General features: G+C 44.0%; 1 protein-coding gene across 4 annotated transcripts in view; it reads right to left on the reverse strand.

The window, feature by feature from the left end:
- Positions 1–23066, reverse strand: part of CPLX2 (complexin 2) — a 391294-nt gene that overhangs the window by 342311 nt on the left and 25917 nt on the right. The gene's annotated exons all lie outside the window — the stretch shown is intronic.

The following is a 23066-nucleotide window of genomic DNA, read 5'->3' on the forward strand; positions in this document are numbered from 1 at the left end:
TGAGCCATTTTTGCCTGCAGTTGGTAGGGAGTGTCCCTCCTGGCCTACGGGTTATGGCCAGCCCTTACAAGCAACTGTTTGTATTCTGGGGCGCAGACAGGCAGATCAGCATCAGTCCTGTGAGTCTGGAAAGTGCAGGAAGATCTAAATAAATATTTACAGCCTGAAACTAAATAGAGAACAAGTAAATGTCTGGAGACACATTGTAACTGAAATAGTAACTGGCAAATAACCTTGGCCTGGCAAATAAAAAAAACAGTATTAAAAACCCTACTAAGGTCAAGGTAATTGTTGGAAAACTCAACAATGGCCACAGGATTGGAAAAGGTCAGTTTACATTCCAATCCCAAAGAAGGGCAATGCCAAAGAATGTTCAAACTACCGCACCATTGCACTAATTTCTCATGCTAGCAAAGTTATGCTCAAAATCCTACAAGCTAGGCTCCAGCAATATGTGGACCGAGAACTTCCAGAAGTACAGGCAGGATTTCGAAGAGGCAGAGGAACTAGAGATCAAATTGCCAACATACGCTGGATCATGGAGAAAGCTAGGGAGTACCAGAAGAACGTCTACTTCTGCTTCATTGACTATGCTAAAGCCTTTGATTGTGTGGAGCACAACAAATTGTGGCAAGTTCTTAAAGAGATGGGAATACCAGAGCATCTTATTTGTCTCTTGAGAAATTTATATGCAGGTCAAGAAGCAACAGTGAGAACTGAACATGGAATCACTGACTGGTTCAAAATTGAGAAAGGAGTTCGGCAAGGCTGTATACTGTCGCCTTGCCTATTTAACTTGTATGCAGAGCACATCATGAGAAATGCGGGATTAGAGGAGTCACAAATTGGGATCAAGATTGCAGGGAGAAATATCAACAACCTCAGATATGCAGATGATACCACTCTAATGGCAGAAAGTGAAGAGGAACTAAAGAGCCTGTTGATGCGGGTGAAGGAGGGGAGTGCAAAAGTTGGCTTGAAACTCAACATCAAGAAAACAAAGATCATGGCATCCGGCCCTCTCAATTCCTGGCAAATAGAAGGGGAAGAAATGGAGATAGTGACAGATTTTATTTTCCTGGGCTCCAAGATCACTGCAGATGGGGACTGCAGCAAAGAAATTAAAAAACGCTTGCTCCTGGGGAGGAAAGCTATGGCAAATCTAGACAGCATCCTAAAAAGCAGAGACATCACCCTGCCAACAAAAGTGCGTTTAGTCAAGGCTATGGTCTTCCCAGTTGCAATGTATGGCTGCGAAAGTTGGACCATAAGGAAGGCCGAGCGTCAAAGAAATGAGGGTTTTGAACTCTGGTGCTGGAGAAGACTCTTGCGAGTCCCTTGGACTGCAAGGCGAACAAACCGGTCAGTGCTAGAGGAGATCAACCCTGGCTGCTCTTTAGAAGGCCAAATCCTGAAGATGAAACTCAAATACTTTGGCCACCTCATGAGAAGGAAGGACTCCCTGGAGAAGAGCCTAATGCTAGTAGTGATCGAGGGCCAAAGAAGAAGGGGACGACAGAGAATGTGGTGGCTGGATGGAGTCACTGAAGCAGTAGGTACAAACTTAAATGGACTCCGGGGAATGGTAGAGGACAGGAAGGCCTGGAGGATCATTGTCCATGGGGTCGCGATGGGTCGGACATGACTTCGCACATAACAACAACAACTAAGGTCAAGACTGCTGTGCACAGCTTCCCTGTGAGGCTCGCTACCCCACCTCCCTCATGGAGAGTCTGCTATGGGGAGAGAAGGGGAAGATGATTGGAAAATGCTTTGAGACACCTGAGGCCTGCTGGGTCACTGCGGCCCATTCCCAGTTCTCTCAGATCTCTCACAACCCTACATACCTCACAGGTTGACTATTGTGGAGAGACAAATGGAAAAGGTGTTTGTAAACCGCTTTGAGACTCCTTAGGGTAGTAAGCAATAGGGTACAAAAATCCGTTCTTCTAAGGAGCAATCATGAAAGAAGCATGTGGGCACATAACATTTTACCAACAGTGAAAATATGGGAGACAGAAGGAACAGGGTGGACACCTGTGTACTGTGACTACCCTATGTGTATTAGGGCAGAGGGGCATTTCGGTGAATGTGGCCTAATTCACAGAAGAAGGGAAATGACGCAGAACTGGGGGGAATTGGTTGCCATGTAATCTTCCCCTAAGAAGAGTCTCCAGTCTGATTTTCCCGGTGTACCTTCATCCTCAGGCTGAACAAGATGGGATTAGAATTGATTATAGAGGATGTCCACTGCTGGCTGTTATATTGTTATACTGTTTTACTGTTAATTGGGTAAAGTATGGGGTTTTATTGTGGTGCAGGGTGGTAAGGCAGCCGACATGCTGTCTGAAGCTCTGACCATGAGGCTCGGAGTTTGATCCCAGCAGCCGGCTCAAGGTTGACTCAGCCTTCCATCCTTCCGAGGTCGGTAAAATGAGTACCCAGCTTGCTGGGGGGTAAAACGGTAATGACTGGGGAAGGCACTGGCAAACCACCCCGTATTGAGTCAGCCATGAAAACACTAGTGGGCGTCACCCCAAGGGTCAGTGTATATAAATCTAAAAAATAAAAAATAAAAAAATAAAATAAAATTTCTGAATAACTTCACACCTCCACCACATATGACAGTATGATCCTACTGTCTTTTTATACCTCCAACATCTGCTATCTACATTTGGTGACATTTTACCCAGCACTTTAGGGGTGATATACCATCTACAAAACATTTTGAATCATCCCTTTCTTAACGATTGACTCTTTGTTACCTTGATGTTTCTCCTCCAGAATTGTTCCTATTCCTCTAAAGCTATATTTTGGCCAAATTCCTGTATCAATCATGCAGATTTTTACTTTTTCGTTTTCTGTTTCCATTTTTAGCAGATATTTATAAATCCAGCCTAACAAATGGGGTTTTTGCACTTTAATTAATGTTTCAAATTCAGTAAGTTTTCTGGGTAGATTTTTCAAATCCCCCATTTCTGATTTCAATCTTAAAACTAATTGTTGGTGCGTAAGCCAGTCTAAGTTCTTGTTTTTTTGTACTATCTGTGAATAACTCTTTATTTGTCCTGGAGTTGTTATTAAATCCATATAATTCAGTGCTCCCAACTTCTGTTGTTGGCTCTGTTCCATGTAGGCCTCCACTGGAGATATCAGTAGGGAGGTTCTGGAGGTTAATCTTTTAAAATACTTTTTCCAAATTCACCTCTTGTAGGGCGAATTTCTTTTCTTGATTTTCCACATCCTTGTGGCCAGAGCAAGTGTGTGCAGACCTTGTTCTAGATTTATTCTCTCCAACACAAGGTCTCTTTTTAGTAGGTCATTAATCCAATCTGTAACCCACATCAAGGCTGCAGCATGGTAATATAGTCTTAAACTGGGTATTCCAACACCACCTCTTGATTTATCATCCTGCAAAATTTTGAATGCTATTCTAGGCCTCTTGTTGTTTCATATACATTTATTTATCTCTTTTTGCGATGTTAAAATTGTTTTTTCCTTAATTTCCAAGGGGAGAAAAAGAAAGTTCATTTTGGGTAAAACTGTCATTTTTATTGCCACAATTCTTGCTGACACGTGTCTAATTCCTGTTCGATTTGGCTCTAAATTTGGAAGTAATTGTTCTGGATTACTTTCTTAAGATCTTTGTCTAAATATACATCCAAATATTTTTTTTCTAGATTAACATCACATCCTGTTGTTTCTTTCATTGTTGCAACTTTTTGGTTATTCTTTGTAAATAAATTGATCCTTGTTTTTGCCTTGGTGATTTTGTAGCCTGACACTCGATGGAAATTTTTAATATGATTCATCACTCTTGGTATTGATTCTTCTGGGTTTTGTAATGTTAATAGTACATCATCCGCATAACTTCTAATCTTGAATTCTTATTTATTGGCTGTGATTCCGGTAATTTTCTCATCCACTCTTATTTTATTTGCCAATATCTCCAATACAATATTAAATAGTAATGGGGACAGTGGGCATCCTTGTCTCATTCCTTTTCTTTTGTCACATCCAATTCACTAAAATTCTTGCTTCTTGCTTGAGGTATATTGTTGTATCTATTTTCCAAAGTTTGTTCCACATTGCATCTGCTGTAAGACAGTTTGCAGGAAACACCACCTGATGTTATCGAAAGCTTTTTCTGTATCGAGAAATATGAACGCTGCTTCTTGGTTTATTCTAGCCATGGCTAGAGCATTTAAAGTGAATCGAATATTATCTTTCATTTGCCTTCCTGGTATGAAACCTGTTTGGTCTTCATGAATAATTCCCATGATGCCTTTTTGCTAATATTTTTGTGAATATTTTGTAATCAGTGTTGAGTAGCGAGATTGGCCTGTAAGATTGCCCACTTTGCATATCTCCTCCTTCTTTGGGGACTAGAGATATATACGACTGCTGCCAAGATTCTGGAAATGCTTTCACTTTATCATCTATTATTTCATTTATTGTCTGTTGTAGAGGCAGGGATACTAAATGCTTCATCTTTTATAAAACTCTACTGGAAGTCCATCTAGTCCCGGTGCTTTCCCAGATTTCAGAGATGATATGGCATCATCAAGCTCTTGAGCTGATATTTTTTGGTTTAGGAGTTTTTGGTGTTCTTGTGTAAATTTTTTTTATTGGGACTCCCTGCAAAAATTCACTTATCTCAGCATCTTCCACTTTTGGAGCCGCATATTATTCTTTGTAGTAAGTGTGGAGGCATTGCTGTATCTTTTCTTCTGTATTATATTCCTGGCCTCCCACTTTCATTGACGGTATGTTTTTCTTAGCTATTTCTTTGCTCAGTCTATGTGCTAGTAGTTTCCCGGGCTTGTCAGCAAATTCAAAGGTTTTTTGTTTCATAAAATTGAGCTTTTTCTGCATCTCCTCTATCTCAATTCTGAGATTCTTATTTGATTTCATTATCTTTTTAGATGGACTTTTTTGATGTTTAGTTTCCAAATTTTGCAATTGATCCAGGATGCCAGATAATGTTTCTCTCTCTCTTTTTTTTTTTACATATGATTCATAGCTGATCAACCTTCCTCTATCAAAGACCTTGCTTGCTTCCCAGATGGTGGAATGTTTCATTCCTTCTGTTTGGTTAAATTGATAGAATTCTTTTAGTTCTGCTTGGCAATTTTCCAATATTTTTTGATCTTCCCATATGTAGTTTTTTAACTGCCATCTTCTTCTACCAACCCTTGTGCATGATCTGCATAGGTATTTGGTAGGATTTCTATATTCAACACTTGGAATATTAAGCTCCGCGATATCCAACATTGGTCTAGCCTTGAATAAGATTTGTGTCTATCCGAGTAGAACGTATACATTTTTCTTTTGGGTTCCTTTTCCTTCATATGTCAACCAAATCATATTCTTCTAGCGATTGGAGGATTTTTTTTGTCAATTGTGGTCTTTTTTGTTGCTCGATTTGTCTAGTCTTATGTTGGGAACCATATTAAAGTCCCCAATAATCAGAATTTCATTATCTGTTAATTATCTGTAAAACAGCGCTCATCCGCCAGGTCTATGGTTGAGGCTGGGATTGGCAAGGAAGAACACTGCCCCCCCTGGGGGTTTGAAGTATTCATCCTTACCCTCCATCCCCCAATGCCATTGTTTGGATAGGGGAGAGTGGTATTTACTGCCGTGTTGGGTATTTTAATAGTCTTTTAGTGGGGGTTTTAATTGGGGATTTTAAGACTACTGTTACCCGCCACGAGCCTGTAGGGAGTGGCGGGAAATAAATCATATTATTATTATTATTATTATTATTATTATTATTATCATTATTATTATTATTATTTGTCAAGTTGTTGAAAAAAAGGCCATAAAGAACTTTTTTTACCATCATTTGGAGCATAAAGGTTTACTAGAGTCCAACATTTCCCATCTGGGAAACTCAATTTGAAGACAATAAATCGCCCTTCAATAGGTCTCACGTGGATTTGTTATCTCTCCTTGGATCTCCGGTACGGAAAACAAATGCTAAACAATAAAATCAGAGTCCAGTAGCATCTTTAAGACCAACAAAGATTTATTCAGGGCGTGAGCTTTTGAATGCAAGCACTCTTCCTTACATTATGAATTCCTTACATGACAGTGGAAATATATAGCAAAAACTAATTCTGTTACATTAGTATACTGTGTCACATATCCAAATACAGCCAATGGTAATTCTTTGCCAAAACAGCCAATCAATACCCTGGAATTCAGTTGTTGACAAAAATATAGGAGAAATAAAACTGCCTGTGTCTGTTCCTTTCATTCTAACCCCTGCCACCTTGTTTGTGTGGAGATTCCTGTTTCCAGATACTGCTTTACTCTTGCCACACTTGCACAAGCTAAAGCGTCCCTGCTACATGCAAGACACGCTTCCTCTCCACGTCCCTGTGATGAGACAGACCAGACAGAACAGAAAATGTGCTGGATGTAGCAAGTTTAGAAGGAAAGATGATACAAGATGTGGACTAATCAAGACTCCAATGATCTTGAATATGTTACACCAATAGAAACTACTTTAGCCAGGTTATAACAGAAATCAGTTTTAGTCAATAGTGAATATGATGTTTGAAAGAATAAAGCATACTGAGGTTAAGATTGATAAACAGCTTCAGCTGTTCTGAAATTACCTTGGTATTAACTCAGGTCTTATTGGAAATGATGTATGTAAACAAACACCTAATACACTCAAATACAGATAAGAAGCCTAAATATGTGCAAAGGAGAGAATAAAAAGATTACTATACAATCATAACTAGAGGAGGAGAATTCAAGGTATCAACTTATATTTCTGCCCTGCAAAGTGTGCCTTGTGCTATGCAGGTACAAGGACCAGATAATTTCTTGGAAGTCACAATGATAGCCTTTATACTATCTAAGTATACTCTTTAGCGTGAGCATATCCTCACTTGATTTAATTCAAGTACAGCCTCTTTACAGTCTGAATCAAACAGATAGAATTTTGCTCACATTTGATAGAGCCAGGATCCCTACGTTATTGATCTGTAAGAAGTCATTCTAATGTACCAAAGGGATATTCCCAGTTCGTATTTCTGAAAACTTAAATTTAAGCAGCATATTAATCCATTGAATGATATGGGCCAACCTTCTAAACTAAAGAACAATAATCTGCCATTTCCCTGTAAGATTTGACGCAGTGCACTGATGTGCCCATCCAACACATCCTGGACCTAGAATATTTTGAGCCTGAAAATACAACAGAGGAAGATCTACCAAATTCCTTTCTTATGTGGGCTGTTACCCCTCCACCACAGTCTGGCACACCCACACCAACCCTTCTTGACACTCCTGTGCAGACCATGGCACCAGAGAGGAAAGGCCAGGTTAAGCCTTGCAAAGCATAATGGGAGAGCAACTAACATCCACTTCTTGCTCTCAAGCAGGATTTGGAGCTAGGCTTCCCCAACCCATATACTTGCAAACAAGAGTTTCTCCTTCTGAGGGGAGGACATCTTGGATGGGTTTTCCCACCATTCTCTTTGGGAGGCAGGATAAAAACTTCTTAACTTCCTGGCTCCAATAGGGGGATAGCCCCTGACAACCAGTTCTCTTCCTGCCTTTGATGGGAGCGCACCTTTTCCAGGCTTGCTCTGACTAAACTGTATTTCTCCTTCTACTCAGATCCTCCCTTCTACCTTTATTCCACTTTTTCTTCTATTTTTTCCTGGTCTTGGAACCTCTGTCCCTTTCTGTCTCTTCCTTCCTCGGCTAGAGAGCCATTTAGACCAGTGTCTGTGCGCGTGGCCTAGCAGCAGGCCAAAAGCCTTAGGCGCGCTTTTCAGCCGCCGCTCCCCCCCCTTCTTCCATCGAGATGGCATCGCGACGGGACAGCTTTCTCTCTGACGGAGACTCTACCTCTCCCATGTTCCTCGACTGTGAGAAACCGATGGTCCCGGGCGGCACGTTCCCTTTAAGGGCTGCATCGGCTGTGGCGGGGAGCAACAAACTACAAGCTTCTATCTCGCAGTTCTGGTGTCGCCGGCCCTTCTTCTGAGTCGGCCATTTTGGGCGCGAGTGGCACTGCCTCTCTACAGCCCTCTACTGTGCAGGGACACGTGAGTGGATTGAATCCCCTTACCTCCCCTGCTGACTGGGCGGATTTTATCCGCAGCACTGTGAGAGACCAGTTTGTCTCGATGGCTCGGGAGGGTTTCTTAACTCCAGCCCCTCAGCTCCCTTTAGCAGCTGCTTGCGCTCCTATTGCACCTGGGTCTTCCTTCACCCAACAAGCGCAGGGTATGTCCTGGCCTACCAAAGCAGCTCAAAAAAGACCCAGGGCTGAGTCTGAGGATTCTGATTTGGTTGTCAGCTTACCTGACTCTCAAGAAGGACAGGAATTTTTATCGGATGAGGAAATTGAGGAAGACTTTAAAGTACCTGAGCCTTCTAAACGCTTCTTTAAGCCTGAGGACTATCAGACCTTACTGTCTAAGGCCTTAGCTGCTGTCAACCTTAAGCAGCCGGCTCTCCAGGCCCCTAAAGAAGAGGCTGCCAATGTCAACAGGCTAGGCGACCCTGAATTTTCCCCCACGATAGAAGCAGCTGAGAGACTGTATCCCTTTCCACATTTTTTTGAGAAAAAAGTGAAGGAAGAATGGGCAAGACCTATGTCCAATAGGCAATTCCCAGGTTTTGTCAAAAAATTGTACACCTTACCACAATATGCCGAGCGCATCCGTCAAGTTCCTACTGTGGATGCGCCTTTAGCGGCTCTTCAAAGTCAGGGTTTATTGTCAGAAGATGGTCAAGGCACTATCAGGGATACCACTGACAGAAAATCAGACTTTGGATTTAAAAAGGCACACGAGGCCATGGCCATGGCTGTCAGGGCCTCTTCTATTCTCTCTATTGTTAACAGAGCTGCCATAGTGTGGTCCAGGAAGCTCCTACAGATCATTCCTGAGGAAAACAAAAGGGAATTAGAGGGCGTTCAGCGTCTGTTGCAGTCAGCCTCCTTTTCAGCTGATGCTTCCCTGGACATTATGATTTTTTCTGCCAGAGCCTTGGCAGCTGCAACTTCAGTTTGCAGAGCAGTGTGGCTGAGAGCCTGGCAAGCAGACTACAACTCCAAGTCAATTGTCATGGCGTACCCTTTTCAGGGGGATATGTTAGTGGGCAAATCCCTAAATAAAGTCCTGGTGGAAACTAGGGACAAACACAAGGTAATGCCTAAATACATTCGTAAGCCCGACAAAAGAGGCTTCTCTCACTCCTTTCGCACACAAAGCACTTTACCAAAATTTAGACAGGATTTCCGCAGGGGATCTTGGTCACATAACAGAGGCCAGAACAGAAGAAGTTCTTTTTTTTTTAATAATAATTTTATTGTTTATTATTATATAAAGCATTTACAGAGAAGTTGTAAAGAAAAAGCGACCAGTTGATATGGTTTGCCATCTCTTTTAACATAGATATTTAGTTCCCATCACATATTATTCCTAGTCTAGAAGTTTTTACCATTTTTCTTAACCAAGTGATTGTTAATACATATGAGAGTATGATCTGTTATAGGAATACATTCTGTTATTATCTTAAATGATATTAGGTCAGTCTCCTTCATAAATTGGCCCTAACCCAAGAATTACTACTGTCGTCTTGTTAATGCCTATAAAATATGGTTTGTCATCCTCTTTTGGCATACATATTAACATACATATTCAATTCCCATCGCATATTAATCCTGATCTAGGAGTTATTACCATCTTTCTTAACAAAGTAGTTGTTGATACATAGGAGGGTATAATCTATTATAAGGATATATTCTATTATTGTCTTAAATGATATAAAGTCAGTTCCCTTCATATATTGGACCTGTCCTAAAGGTTGCTACTGCTATTTTTCTCACAGGAAGCCAGGAGAATACTCCATTGTTCAGCTCATCTTTCAGGTGGTCGCAGAAAATGAAATTGTGTTTTTTTCCATAGTAGAGTGTTTCTGATTGTCCTTCTGTCAGAGCCAAAGAAATCTCTTACTTGATTCTTGCTTTTAATCGCCTTTGAGGGGGCTCTGAATCCTTTGTCAATCTGGATCTCTTCCTCTGGTCGCACAGAAATATCTCCTGATAGCTTCCTAGTTGCTGTCGCTTTTGAATAGACTCTTTTTATTTTGCTGATCCAAGTCATTTCCTGCTCTGAATAGACTTCCAGGTTTTTGGTACTTTCCTTCCGTGAATCTGTTTTCCCAGGTTCTTTAAAGATACTTTGGGTTTTTACATCTCTGGCACTCTCTCCCTCCAGTTGATTAACTTCCAGACATTGAAGTTTCACTTGATTTACTGTTAGCTGAGCTACGTCATCAGCTGGTCTCTCCGGACCTTGGGCTCCATCCAAAAGCTCCCCCTTAGTCCCACGAATTTCCTTTTCCAGCTTATTGACTGCTTTCAGTATCTCTGAGTTTCCTTTGCATAACAAATGGAAAAGCTGTGCCTTAGTTAATTCTTCCATAGTTCTAGGCAGTCACAAACTATAAACAGAAAGTCTCGTGAGGTCTCGCGGGAGCACGAGCGATCCCAAATTATCAGTTTGTCGATCTCCGTATCAAGTCAAATTCCCCCACTGAACTTTCACCCATAAATCTTCAAAGCACTCTCTTTGTTTGGTTAATGGGTATAATTAGCTGGGAGTCTCTCACTCGGCGAAAGAAGGAATTCGCTTGTGAATTGGTTGAGGGGGGGGGGGAGGGAAGAGCTTGTGGGAGAAGAGAGAGAAAAGCCAGAAAGCTTTCAATTCTTACTGTTGCAAATTCCAGCTTCTGTCAGCTTCTGCTCCTGTCGATCTGGTAAATGATGGTCTGGGAAGAATGTAAGGTCGGCTGGTCGTTTCAAGCTTGTAAAGTTGTTTGCGACAAAGACGCCATCGTGACCTTGAGCACAAGCCGCTATTAATCCAGGGAGGTCTTCCTATCTCCCCACGGATCTGTAGGACCCTCAGGATGCCGTTCCCGGTTCCTGGGGCGACCGGTGAGCAGATTTGCGTATCTGTTCAGGTCAGCCAGGTGCAGAAGCCCCTGACCCTCGGCATGGCTTAAGAGCTGAACAGAAGTCCAGCTTTCTTTATGGCGCCATCTTCAGTTTCCAGAAGAAGTTCTTATCAGGCAAAATTCCAAAGGTTTCAAGCCTCTCAGCAAGACAAATCAGACACCAAACAGCAGAGGCCCTGACTATCCATCAATTCCCGTAGGAGGGCGTCTGTCCCAGTTCAAGCATATGTGGACAGGCGATAACATAGATGCTTGGGCAGCAGAACTAGTGGCCTTGGGTTACAAAATAGAGTTTCAGTCATTACCTCCCAACAGGTACATAACTCCTCCCAAAATAAAAAACACATTAAAAAGAGAAAGGACTTGGGCAGCAGTGCATCATCTGCTCCAGATCCAGGCCATAGAAGTCGTTCCAACTACCGAAGAGGGTCAAGGCGTGTACTCCCTTTTCTTCATGGTTCCAAAGAGGAATGGCGATTGGCGGGCCATCCTAGACCTGAAATTTGTCAATCAGTACATCCAACTCAAACATTTTCGCATGGAAACGCTACAATCCATAGCGGAGGCGCTGCAGGAAGGGGAGTACTTGACTTCACTCGACCTCACGGAGGCTTATCTCCATGTTCCCATTTACCCCCCACATCGGTGCTTTCTACGTTTCCAGGTAGACAGCTACCATTTTCAATACAAAGCTCTTCCCTTTGGCCTCTCCACTGCCCCAAGAGTTTTTTCCAAGTTATTAATCAACCCAGTGGTCCTCCTCCGCAGGGAGGGCGTTCACGTACACCCTTATTTGGACGACCTGCTAATCAGGGCACCTTCGAGAGAACTGTCCCTGGAATACACCCAAAAGACAATTCAGATTCTGCAGAAATTCGGTTTCTTTGTGAATTTCCAAAAGAGCTTTTTGGTCCCATCCCAATGCCTCGAACACTTGGGAGTAATAATAGACACAACACAGTCAAAATTTTTCCTACCTTCCACCAAGATTTCAAAGATGGCTTCTACAGTGAAGGAGCTTCTAAAGGGCAGGTCTGTGCCCCTGGTGTGCTTAGCCAGTTTGTTGGGGTCCATGGTAGCCCATACGCAAGCCCTGCAGTGGGGCAGACTACATCTTCGCCCCTTGCAGCTTTTACTGAGACCATATCAGAGCGAAATATCCAACAAGATCCAAAAGAACATTATTCTCTCCTTAGGGGTGAAGCAGGCTCTATTGTGGTGGACCAAATGCAAGAACCTGTCCCAGGGCAGAACCTACCTTACAGATCGGGAACACCAGCTGTTCACAGACGCCAGTCTGTCAGGCTGGGGGGCAGTGATGGAACAGCTCACTGTTCAGGGCACCTGGTCAGAGAGGGAAAGCTCACTCCCCATCAATCTTCTGGAATTGCGGGCCATTCGCCTAGCACTTTTACACTTCAGAGACCTAATCTCCCAGTCGAATGTTCTAGTCAGGACAGACAATATAACAGCCCGGGCTTACCTGAACAACCAGGGCGGGTCCAGGTCCTCCAGACTTCACAAGGAGGCCATGGTGATTCTAAATTGGGCAGAAAGCAATCTGAATATGATCAGGGCCGAACACATCAAGGGGTTATTGAATACCCAGGCCGATTGGCTGAGCAGACAGCAGATTTCAGAGGGGGAATGGTCCCTACATCCAAGGGTGTTCAACATGATAGTACAGCAGATGGGTACTCCAGTTATGGACCTCTTTGCAAGTCACCTCAATCGACAGGTGCCTCGCTTCATATCAAGATATTATCACCACCAGACAGAGCAGACAAATGCTCTGATTTCTCCATGGCCCCAGGGCCTACTGTACGCCTTTCCTCCTCTCCCCATTATTCCCCAAGTCATCAAGCATATTCGTCTCTTCAGAGCCAGAGTCATTCTAATTGCTCCTCGGTGGCCACGCAGACCGTGGTTCTCATTGATCATTCAGCTACTAGACGGAGAACCCATGACTCTACCCGTTTCATCGGATCTCCTCATACAGGGTCCGATTTGGCATCCCAAACCACAGTGGTTCGAACTGACCGCCTGGCCCTTGAATGGGAGGGTATCCTAGGTTCAGGTTATAGCTCTGAAGCGGTAAATATTATGTTAGATTCTAGAAGGCAATCAACAGTGAGGATTTACAATTCCTCCTGGAAAGCCTTTGCTCGTTGGTGCTGCAGAAAGCATAGAAACATTCAGCCTGTTTCCTTAAAGCTTATTTTAGATTTTTTAGTAGAGGGACACAATAGGGGACTTAGATCGGCTTATCTACGTAGATAGGTAGCCGCCTTGGCAACTGTTATTCCCAATGTACAGGGGTTGCCTTTAGCACGACACCCACATATTTGCAGATTTCTCAAGGGGGCGGCTACCAGAGATCCACCGATTAGACACCATTTTCCCTCATGGAAATTACATACAGTCTTATCAGCACTCACTAAATCCCCGTTTGAACCTATTCAATCTATTCCACTTTCTTTTTTGAGATTAAAGACAATTTTTCTTGTGGCAATTATATCAGCTTGCAGGGTGTCCGAATTGGGTGCACTGTCCATTAAGTCTGAGCTTTGCGTCTTCCACAGAGACAAGGTGGTCTTGATCCATCTTTTCTCCCTAAGGTAAATTCGAATTTCTATCGCAGCCAGGAAATTAATTTACCATCCTTCTGCCCCAATCCAAAACATCCCAAAGAACGTGAGTGGCATACATTAGACGTAAGGAGATCACTCAAAGCCTTTCTCATTAGGACTGAAGGCATCAGGCAGTCGGAATCGTTGTTCATAAATGTTTGTCCTCCTAGGCTGGGCCAAGCCATGTCGCAGCCAGCAATAGGGCGTTGCCTGAGAGCATGCATTCTGGAGACTTACAAGGCTCAGGGGGTGCCTTCCCCCCAAGGTGTCACTGCACATTCGGTAAGATCAGCGGCCACTAATGCGGCCTTCAGCAAGAGGGTCTCGAGGACATCTGTAAGGCAGCCACTTGGTCCTCGATTTCCACCTTTGTTCGCCACTATAAGTTAGTTCATACAGTTCTGCTGACACTGCGTTCGGCAGAACAGTTTTGCAACATGTCCTACAGTGTGACTGAGATGTCCCACCTGGGAATTAGTACTGCTCTGGGAGTTCCCATCCAAGATGTCCTCCCCTCAGAAGGAGAATGACCATTGATTACTTACCGAGAAGGGTCTTTCTCTTCTGAGGAAGGAGGACATCTTGCCCCTCCCAGCGCATCTCCATTAGACCTACAGGACGTGTTGCCAGATCTAGTTGTTTGTTTTGGTCACAGGTTACTTCTATTTCTTTGCCTTGTTCATACCTACCTGATAGGGCTGGATCTAATTCTGTCAGAGCTCTATTGCTTGGCCTTCCTTGTTCTGTATCTAACTTCTTTCTTCCAAAAAAAAACTTAAGATTTTGTTGATGGCTCCTGGAGTCCCAAACTGGTTGTCAGGGGCTATCCCCCTATTGGAGCCAGGAAGTTAAGAAGTTTTTATCCTGCCTCCCAAAGAGAATGGTGGGAAAACCCATCCAAGATGTCCTCCTTCCTCAGAAGAGAAAGACCCTTCTCGGTAAGTAATCAATGGTCGTTGTCAGCACACCTGGCAAATATAGAGAGACAATGGCACCCCATCCAAAACACCCCTCTACCCAGCCAAGCTCATTGTTTTGTAAAGGGAACTAGCCACCCTCTTTCAATACCAAATCTAATCCAAGATCTGGTCTTTGTCCTTTCTTTTACTATTATCCCCAAGCACAAGCAATCATCCAGGATTTGCCAGAAATGGGCCATCAGCCCTTCTAGATAGGAAATATTTCTTCTTGTTGCCAGCAGCTAGTTTCTTTGTCTCAGCATCCCACTTCTTTGTTGGGACCTGGCCACAATTGTTACTGGCCATCAAGCTCTTTGTCCAACCCCTGGACAAGGTAGGATCTGCCCTCTGTAACCTCAGGCCACAAATTTATTTTAAATATCGGGCTCCCACAGCCACAAGGGAAATTCATAGAAGATGGCGGTGGCGAGGCTCTGACGCTGAGAGCTGGGAGTCTTAAACTTCTTCTTTTAATCCCTCAATGGCTAATTAAGTTGTTTTAAGTTGTTTTAAGTTCTTTTATTTATTAATAACAACTGGAATTCCTTCTCACAGCTACAAAGTGCAGACAGTTTCCAGGCTATAGAAACGCCGTCCGACACTCATCTTGGTCCCTCATCCATCACCCCAAATTGCTTCCCCAGAACTCTGGGACTCTGCTCCACCCAGAAGACAGGTAGATATCACATATAGGTTCCATCCCTGTAAGCCTTTTCCTTGTGTGCTAGTGGCTAGGAATGAATATTTCTATGCTAGAGTGCACATGTGTTGTCTTTTGTCTAATTAGTGTGTAATAAAATCCTTCCATGTTTAGATCATTGTCTGCCTTGGTTCTATCTCAGTGACGTAATTATCCGGTAAACTGTGCAATAAAACGTCTCGCATTATGCCATGCTGCCTCTTGGTGGCTCTACCAGCTAATTCCCCACAACTAAATTTAGACACGTGTCCTTACAGACATGTATATGGCGTAACACCTTCTCTAGTCTCCCACCTATAGTGCAAAATGAGAATTAAACATGTTTCTGGTTCATGAGTATTCTCAAGGAGGCTAACAGGAAATGCTGTTTACCAGTGCTAGATACTCCAAAGGAGAGACTCCTTGACGCTCAGACAGAGTAGATGAAGCCCCAAAACTATGCATTATTCAACAAAACTACTGCAACCCTTCCTGAGTTTTGATTCACAAACCAATGTTGCATGTTTCAGTTTGAAATAGGGAAGGCTTAAGATTTCTCTCATTATTCATCTAGGTTCCCTTCCACTTGCTACAAATGAGCTTAAATGTCATTTCCCACAGAACAGCCATTATGCATTTGTCTTCAATGTTATCACCAGTGACTTAGCTGCCCTTGGCCTATCCTCTCACAGCAGGTATTTATGAAGATTTACATCCTTAATATTGTATATAGATGCACACTTATGGCAAGTCCAGACCATAAATATTTATGGCAGTGAAATTCAATGCACAATAAATGGAGAAGTTGTCATTTACTTGGATTTTAGTAAAGCTTTTGACAAGGTTCCCCATGATGTTCTGATGGATAAGTTGAAGGACTGCAATCTGGATTTTCAGATAGTTAATTGGATAGGGAATTGGTTAGAGAACCGCGCTCAAAGAGTTGTTAATGGTGTTTCATCAGACTGCAGAGAGGTGAGTAGGGGGTACCTCAGGGCTCGGTGCTCGGCCCGGTACTTTTTAACATATTTATTAATGATCAGGATGAGGGGGTGGAGGGACTACTCATCAAGTTTGCAGATGACACCAAATTGGGAGGACTGGCAAATACTTCAGAAGATAGAGACAGAGTTCAACGAGATCTGAACACAATAGAAAAATGGGCAAATGAGAACAAGATGCAATTTAATAAAGATAAGTGTAAAGTTCTGCATCTGGGTCAGAAAAATGAAAAGCATGCCTACTGGATGGGGGATAAGCTTCTAGGTAACACTGTGTGTGAACGAGACCTTGGAGTACTTGTGGATTGTAAACTAAACATGAGCAGGCAGTGTGATGCAGCGGTAAAAAAGGCAAATGCCATTTTGGGCTGTATCAACAGAGGCATCACATCAAAATCACAAGATGTCATAGTCCCATTGTATACGGCAGTGGTCCCCAACCTGCGGGCCGCGGCCCGGCGCCGGCCCGCAAAGGCCATGGCGCCGGGCCGCGGCTCCCTCTCCCCGCCCCCCCCACCGCAGTAAAAAACTTCCCAGGCCGCAAGCTTGCGGCCCGGGAAGCTTCTTACTGCGGGGAGGACGGGAAGAGGGAATCAGGGCCGGGCCGCGCCCGTGCAGGCCGCGACCGCGCGGCCCGTGGGTGTGGCCCGATCCGCGGGCGTGGCCTGAGGGCGCGGCCTGATGCGTGGGCGTGGACCGCGCAGGCGCGGTCCCCGCGGGCGCGGCCCGATGCCCTGCCGGTCCCCAGCCTAATAAAGGTTGGGGACCACTGGTATACGGCACTGGTCAGACCACACTTGGAGTACTGTGTGCAGTTCTGGAGGCCTCACTTCAAGAAAGACATCGATAAAATTGAAAGGGTACAGAGGAGAGCGACGAGGATGATCTGGGGCCAAGGGACCAAGCCCTATGAAGATAGGTTGAGGGACTTGGGAATGTTCAGCCTGGAGAAAAGGAGGTTGAGAGGGGACGTGATAGCCCTCTTTAAGTATTTGAAAGGTTGTCACTTGGAGGAGGGCAGGATGCTGTTTCTGTTGGCTGCAGAGGAGAGGACACGCAGTAATGGGTTTAAACTTCAAGTACAACGATATAGGCTAGATATCAGGAAAAAGTTTTTCACAGTCAGAGTAGTTCAGCAGTGGAATAGGCTGCCTAAGGAGGTGGTGAGCTCGCCCTCACTGGCAGTCTTCAAGCAAAGGTTGGATACACACTTTTCTTGGATGCTTTAGGATGATTAGGGCTAATCCTGCGTTGAGCAGGGGGTTGGACTAGATGGCCTGTATGGCCCCTTCCAACTCTATGATTCTATGATTCTAAGTTTTAGAGATAGAGCTGCAGAAGAATATCAGGTGCCACTTAGTCCTCTCTCCACAGAAGATATACACATTTGAGAGACTCCACACTAAAGAGTTTGTTCTACTGAAACAGTCTTGAGATCCTTGAAAGGCTCACTGAAATAGGCTCAAAACCTGGAAATATCTGGTTTTGAGGAGACTCAACCACCTCCATCACATTATCCTGGAGGAATAAGTAGTAGTACAGAATATAATTAAGAATTATTTCATTATTCCTGAATGTATGTATTGGCAGAGTACATGCTGATTATGTCGAAGGTTCCATATTCAGTGTCTGTTATCTCTGATCAAAGATAAACATGACAAAACCATGACATGCAATATATTTGCCATCGGGATTTTCAAGCCAAGAAATGTTAACAGGTAGTTTCCAATGCCTGCCTATAGGGCTCTATATACTTTGTGTAAAAATAATGCATTTCCAAAGGTTAACCCAAGTTTAGAATTTTGCGATTCTCAGTAATCTGTGATTTGCATGCCTTTATTTGAATAATTAGTTTAGTTTGCTAGTCAGAAGAAGAAAGGTACTATGCAGGATGCTGGATCTTACCCTATAATCCCCAGAATATCAATGGCACCTTCCTCCTGGCCTGGTTTCTGAGTGTGAGCAGCCTTTGTAGCCGATGTAATATCTATGTCTAGAAAGACATGTAACATCCATGTCTAGAAACTCCTCAGATCTACGGATCGCTACCCATTTGTTATGGTCCATGTGGGAACAAATGAAATGTCCACGAATACCATCGCTCCTATTAAAAAAGACTATCAAGATCTAGGGAGGAAGCTCAAGCAAATGGGGGTACAAGTGGTATTCTCTTCAATATTGCCTGTCAAGGGAAGAGGAATGCGTCGGGAGAGGAAGAAAATGGAAGTGAATTAGTGGGTGCGTAGGTGGTGCCGGCAGGAGAGATTTGGTTTCTGGGACCATGGGATAGGCTTTCTTGAGGAAGGCCTACTTGTCCTGATGGACTGCAAAAGTTGGGGAAGAATGTGTTTGGCAGGAACCTGGGGAGATTCATCAGGAGAGCTTTAAACTGAAGCCACAAAGGGAAGGAGACGTTCAACATAGGGAGTGTAAGGAAGGAGACCGATTGGGGGCAGCCCAACCAGGAAGGCCAGCTCATAGGGAACCAAAAGTAAAAGGATTCAGATGTCTTTATACTAACACCCGAAGCATGGGCAATAAGAAGGAAGAGTTGGAACTTCTCATGCTGATGGAAAGGTATTATCTAGTAGGCATCACAGAAACTTGGTGGAATGATTTTCATGACTGGAATGTAATAGTGGATGGATACGCACTGTTCCCCCCTTCAAGGATCGCTGCCTTGCCGTGGCAAGGGGGCTTGTGTAGCTCAGTGAAGCTATGAGCTATGCCGTGCAGGGCTACCCAAGATGGACAGGTCATAGCTGAGAGCTCTGACAAAAGGTCATCCACTAGAGAAGGAAATGGCAAACCACTCCAGTATCTTTGCCATGAAAACCCAATGGACAAGTTCAAAAGGCAAAACGATATGACGCCGGAAGATGAGTCCCTCAGGTCGGAAGGTGTCCAATATGCTACTGAGGATGAGCAGACGGCTAGTACGAGTAGTGCCAGAATGAATGAAGTGACTGGGCCAAAGCCAAAAGGACGCTGAGTTGTGGAAGTAACTGGTGGCGAAAAGACAGTCCGATGCTGTAAAGATTTTTTTTTCGATATATATTTTTATTTTCGTAAAGATAAAGATAGAACAGAACAAATAGTATAAATTATTAATACAAAAAAAGATAAGTTATGCTCTTCATTTGTTACACTTAATTCCCCATTTCATGTCCCCTTTTAGTTTATTTTCTTAAATAAGTCAGATAAGGGCCCCATTGTTCTTGGAACACCTCTTCTGTTTTCCATTAACTATCAGTGTCAGTTTGGCCATCTTTGCAAAGTCTGCTAGTTTGTTCAACCAGCCTTCTATCGAAGGTAGTTCTTGCGTTTTCCATTTCTTTGCCAGAACTAGTCTTGCTGCCGTCGTCACATAGAGGAATAGACTTTGGGTAGAAGCTGGGAGGCACTGCGGAGGTATACTTAATAGCATAGATTCAGCTTTCATAGGAAATCTAAGACCCCACATTTTCTGCACAACGGTGTGTATTTTTGCCCAGAACTTGTAAACTTTTTCACATTTCCACCACATATGGAAGAAAGAACCTACTTTGTTACCACATTTCCTAGTTCTTCGCAGTTCTGGAGGCCTCACTTCAAGAAGGACGTAGTTAAAATTGAAAGGGTACAGAGGAGAGCGACGAGGATGATCTGGGGCCAAGGGACCAAGCCCTACAAAGATAGGTTGAGAGACTTGGGAATGTTCACCCTGGAGAAAAGGAGGTTGAGAGGGGACATGATAGCCTTCTTTAAGTATTTGAAAGGTTGTCACTTGGAGGAGGGCAGGAAGTTGTTCCCATTGGCTGCAGAGAAAAGGACGTGCAGTAAAGGGTTTAAACTACACATTTAACGATATAGGCTAGATATCAGGAAAAAAATTCAATCAGAGTAGTTCAGCAGTGGAATAGGCTGCCTAAGGAGGTGGTGCCTATAGGCTGCCTAAGGAGGTGGTGAGCTCCCCCTCACTGGTAGTCTTCAAGCACAGGTTGGATACACACTTTTGATGCTTTAGAAGGCTTTTGGGTGATCCTGCGTTGAGCAGGGGATTGGACTAGATGGCCTGTATGGACCATCACAAATGGGTAGCAATCCGTAGATTTGAGGAGTTTGGGCAGCCATTCTGAAACATCTTTAATTTTGCCCCTGGCAAGCAACAAACCTCTTGGGTTAGGGGGTCGGGCCCATCCACATGGCGATCCATTCCTCTTAGCAGGGAGTCTCCAATTACCAGTACTCACCTTTTTCTTTTCTTCTCAACACCATTTCCTTCTATCCCCATAGCCTCTTCATTTTGTCTTAGACCTCTTTTGGGGACCTCTTCCCTCATTGACACTTGCACCTCCTCTGCAAGGACCTGAAATCTTTTTTGGAGCTCCAATTGTCCTGAGAACCGTCTCGCTCTACGCTATTGAGTCTTTTCCCTAACTGTCTGCAGAGGTTCCGTAATGAGGTCAATCCCCTTATCCTCTTCAAGACTGGTTGTATCCTCTTTATTCCGAGTTGCACAGCTCCGGTCTATGAACTCCTCCCCTTTCTTAATTTGGGTCAAAGTAATAGTGCTCTCTTCTAAGCCCCTAATCCTTTCTTCCAAAAGTCTTACCTGTTTACACTTGGGGCAGATGTAGTCCATCTTGTCTTCAGGGAGGAAGGCAATCATGTCACACTCACTGTAGATGATGGGATGGGTGTCCTGGAGGTCCATTGTAACTTGTAGGCAGTGCAACTACTAGGGAAATATAATCTACTGATTCTAATTGCTAGGCTAAGAACCCCAGGCCAAGAGCCACAGGCCAAGAGCCCTTTGTCTCTCACCCTTTTGGCGAGGAGCAGCCCTTTTTAATCCTCCCAGCAATCACCTCACTCAGCACCACAATAGCCTCATCTAGTCAGCAGCAGCAGCACTCCCCAGCAGCTTTCGCCATGTGCTCTCAGTTGTTTGAGCTCTGCCTCTGGCGAGGAGCAGCCCTTTTTAAACCTCCTTGCTGCACGAAAAAAATGGACAATTCCAAAATAGTGATGAAGGAGAGACAGAATCTATCCAGTGGCCTAATAAAGCATAAGAAGATAAAAAGTCTCTTATGTTATTTATTTAGGCTTTGACTCTGCCAAAACGGTCTCTAGATTCATTTGTTTTCCGTTTTCAGTCTGGCTTTCGTCAGTGGCAATGAGTCCGTCCTTGTTAATATTTGAATATAATGAGGCAAATGCTCCTGTATCATGGAGATACCGTTTTGGCAGGCGGGTTGAGGTTAGTCCTTTGAAAATTTATCAACTGAACAAACCCTTGGCATTTTCTAGTAATGTAGGACTAAGTATTCACAGCTCAAAGAAAATTAAATTCTGTGAGTTATAGTGAAATATTTGAAGAGCTATTGTAGATATAATGGTGAGAAGAAAAATCCATTTCAATCATCATACTAGATCAGCGGTTCTCAACTGCTCTGAGTTGGCAAACCCAACTGTGGTGGTGGCAGGGTCGGCATGCACATGCGCACGGGCAGCGTGCACATGCACACGAGAACGGGCAACATGGAGGTGGCCTTTGCCATGGCTCCTCTGCCGCCAGTCACTGCCTGCCACCTGCCGCCTACTGCTTGCAGCTGCCACCGCTCGCCACCACCATGGCGGCAACCAACGTGGGGACCCCCCAGATGGGGCCAGGCGACCCCAAATGGGGTCCCAACCCACAGGTTGAGTACCACTGTCCTAAACAGAGGATCTTCCAAAATTACTACAGTGTCATAACAATTTTGTTGCTACCTGATTTCATTTCACACTATAACTTCATCTCACCCTTCTAATGGCACTCCAAATTATCATGTGGCAGATGAGTTTACAACCCTGTGTGGACTATACCTCTTCAGATTGCAGGTGGGGCTGTGAGAGATCTGAGAGAACTGGAAATGGTCCACAGCCACCCAGCAGGCCTTAGGTGTCTCTAAGGAGTTTTTCAGCGGCTTCTATTCCACTCCCCATAATAGGCACCCAGTTAGGGAGGTGGGGCTGAGAGCTCTGAGAGAACCAGGAATGGGCCACAGTCGCCCAGCAGGCTTCAGGTGTCTCTAAGCAGTTTAAAATCGCCATCCCTTCCTCTCACCATAACAGACACCCTCTGAGGTTAGTGGGACTGAGAGCTCTGAGAGAATTGGGAATGTTCTACAGTCACCCAGCAGGCCTCAGGTGTCTCTAAGCAGTTTAAAATCCTCTTCCCTTCCTGTTCCCTTAACAGACACATTTTAAAATTGCCTTCTCTTCCTCTCCACATAATAGTCACACTGTGAGGGAAGTGGGGCTGAGAGCTCTGAGAGAACCGGGAATGTTCTACAGTCACCCAGCAGGCCTCAGGTATCTCTAAGCAGTTTAAAATCGCCTTCCCTTCCTCTCCCCATAATAGGCACCCTCTGAGGGAGGCAAGCATGCGCACCTGCTGAATCACCCTGATTGGCCCATATTCAACTTGGACACCCCAGACATGCTCCTCCCACTGGAGCATTTCACAAATATATAGAGGAACCATGGATAAGGATCAGAACTGGCTCTGCCTTGAATTGTACTAATTAGTCCTACAGGTCATTTTAACACTGGTTTACCTACATTTCCGAAGAGAAATTCTGTATTATCTGTATGGAATCACAACTGAGAGAAATAAGCCAAGGGTTCAACATTCTACATGGTTTAGTTTTTATAAGACTTGGTTTCTGACTGCAAGTAAGGCTGCATCTAAGCATCCCAGAGACTGGATAGTGACCTGTATCTTTAATTGTTTAGTTATCTAATACAGCAGCAGAAAAACAGATTGGTGAAAGGA

Source organism: Paroedura picta, chromosome 3, assembly GCF_049243985.1.
Source record: "Paroedura picta isolate Pp20150507F chromosome 3, Ppicta_v3.0, whole genome shotgun sequence".
NCBI classification, from domain to species: Eukaryota; Metazoa; Chordata; class Lepidosauria; order Squamata; family Gekkonidae; genus Paroedura; species Paroedura picta.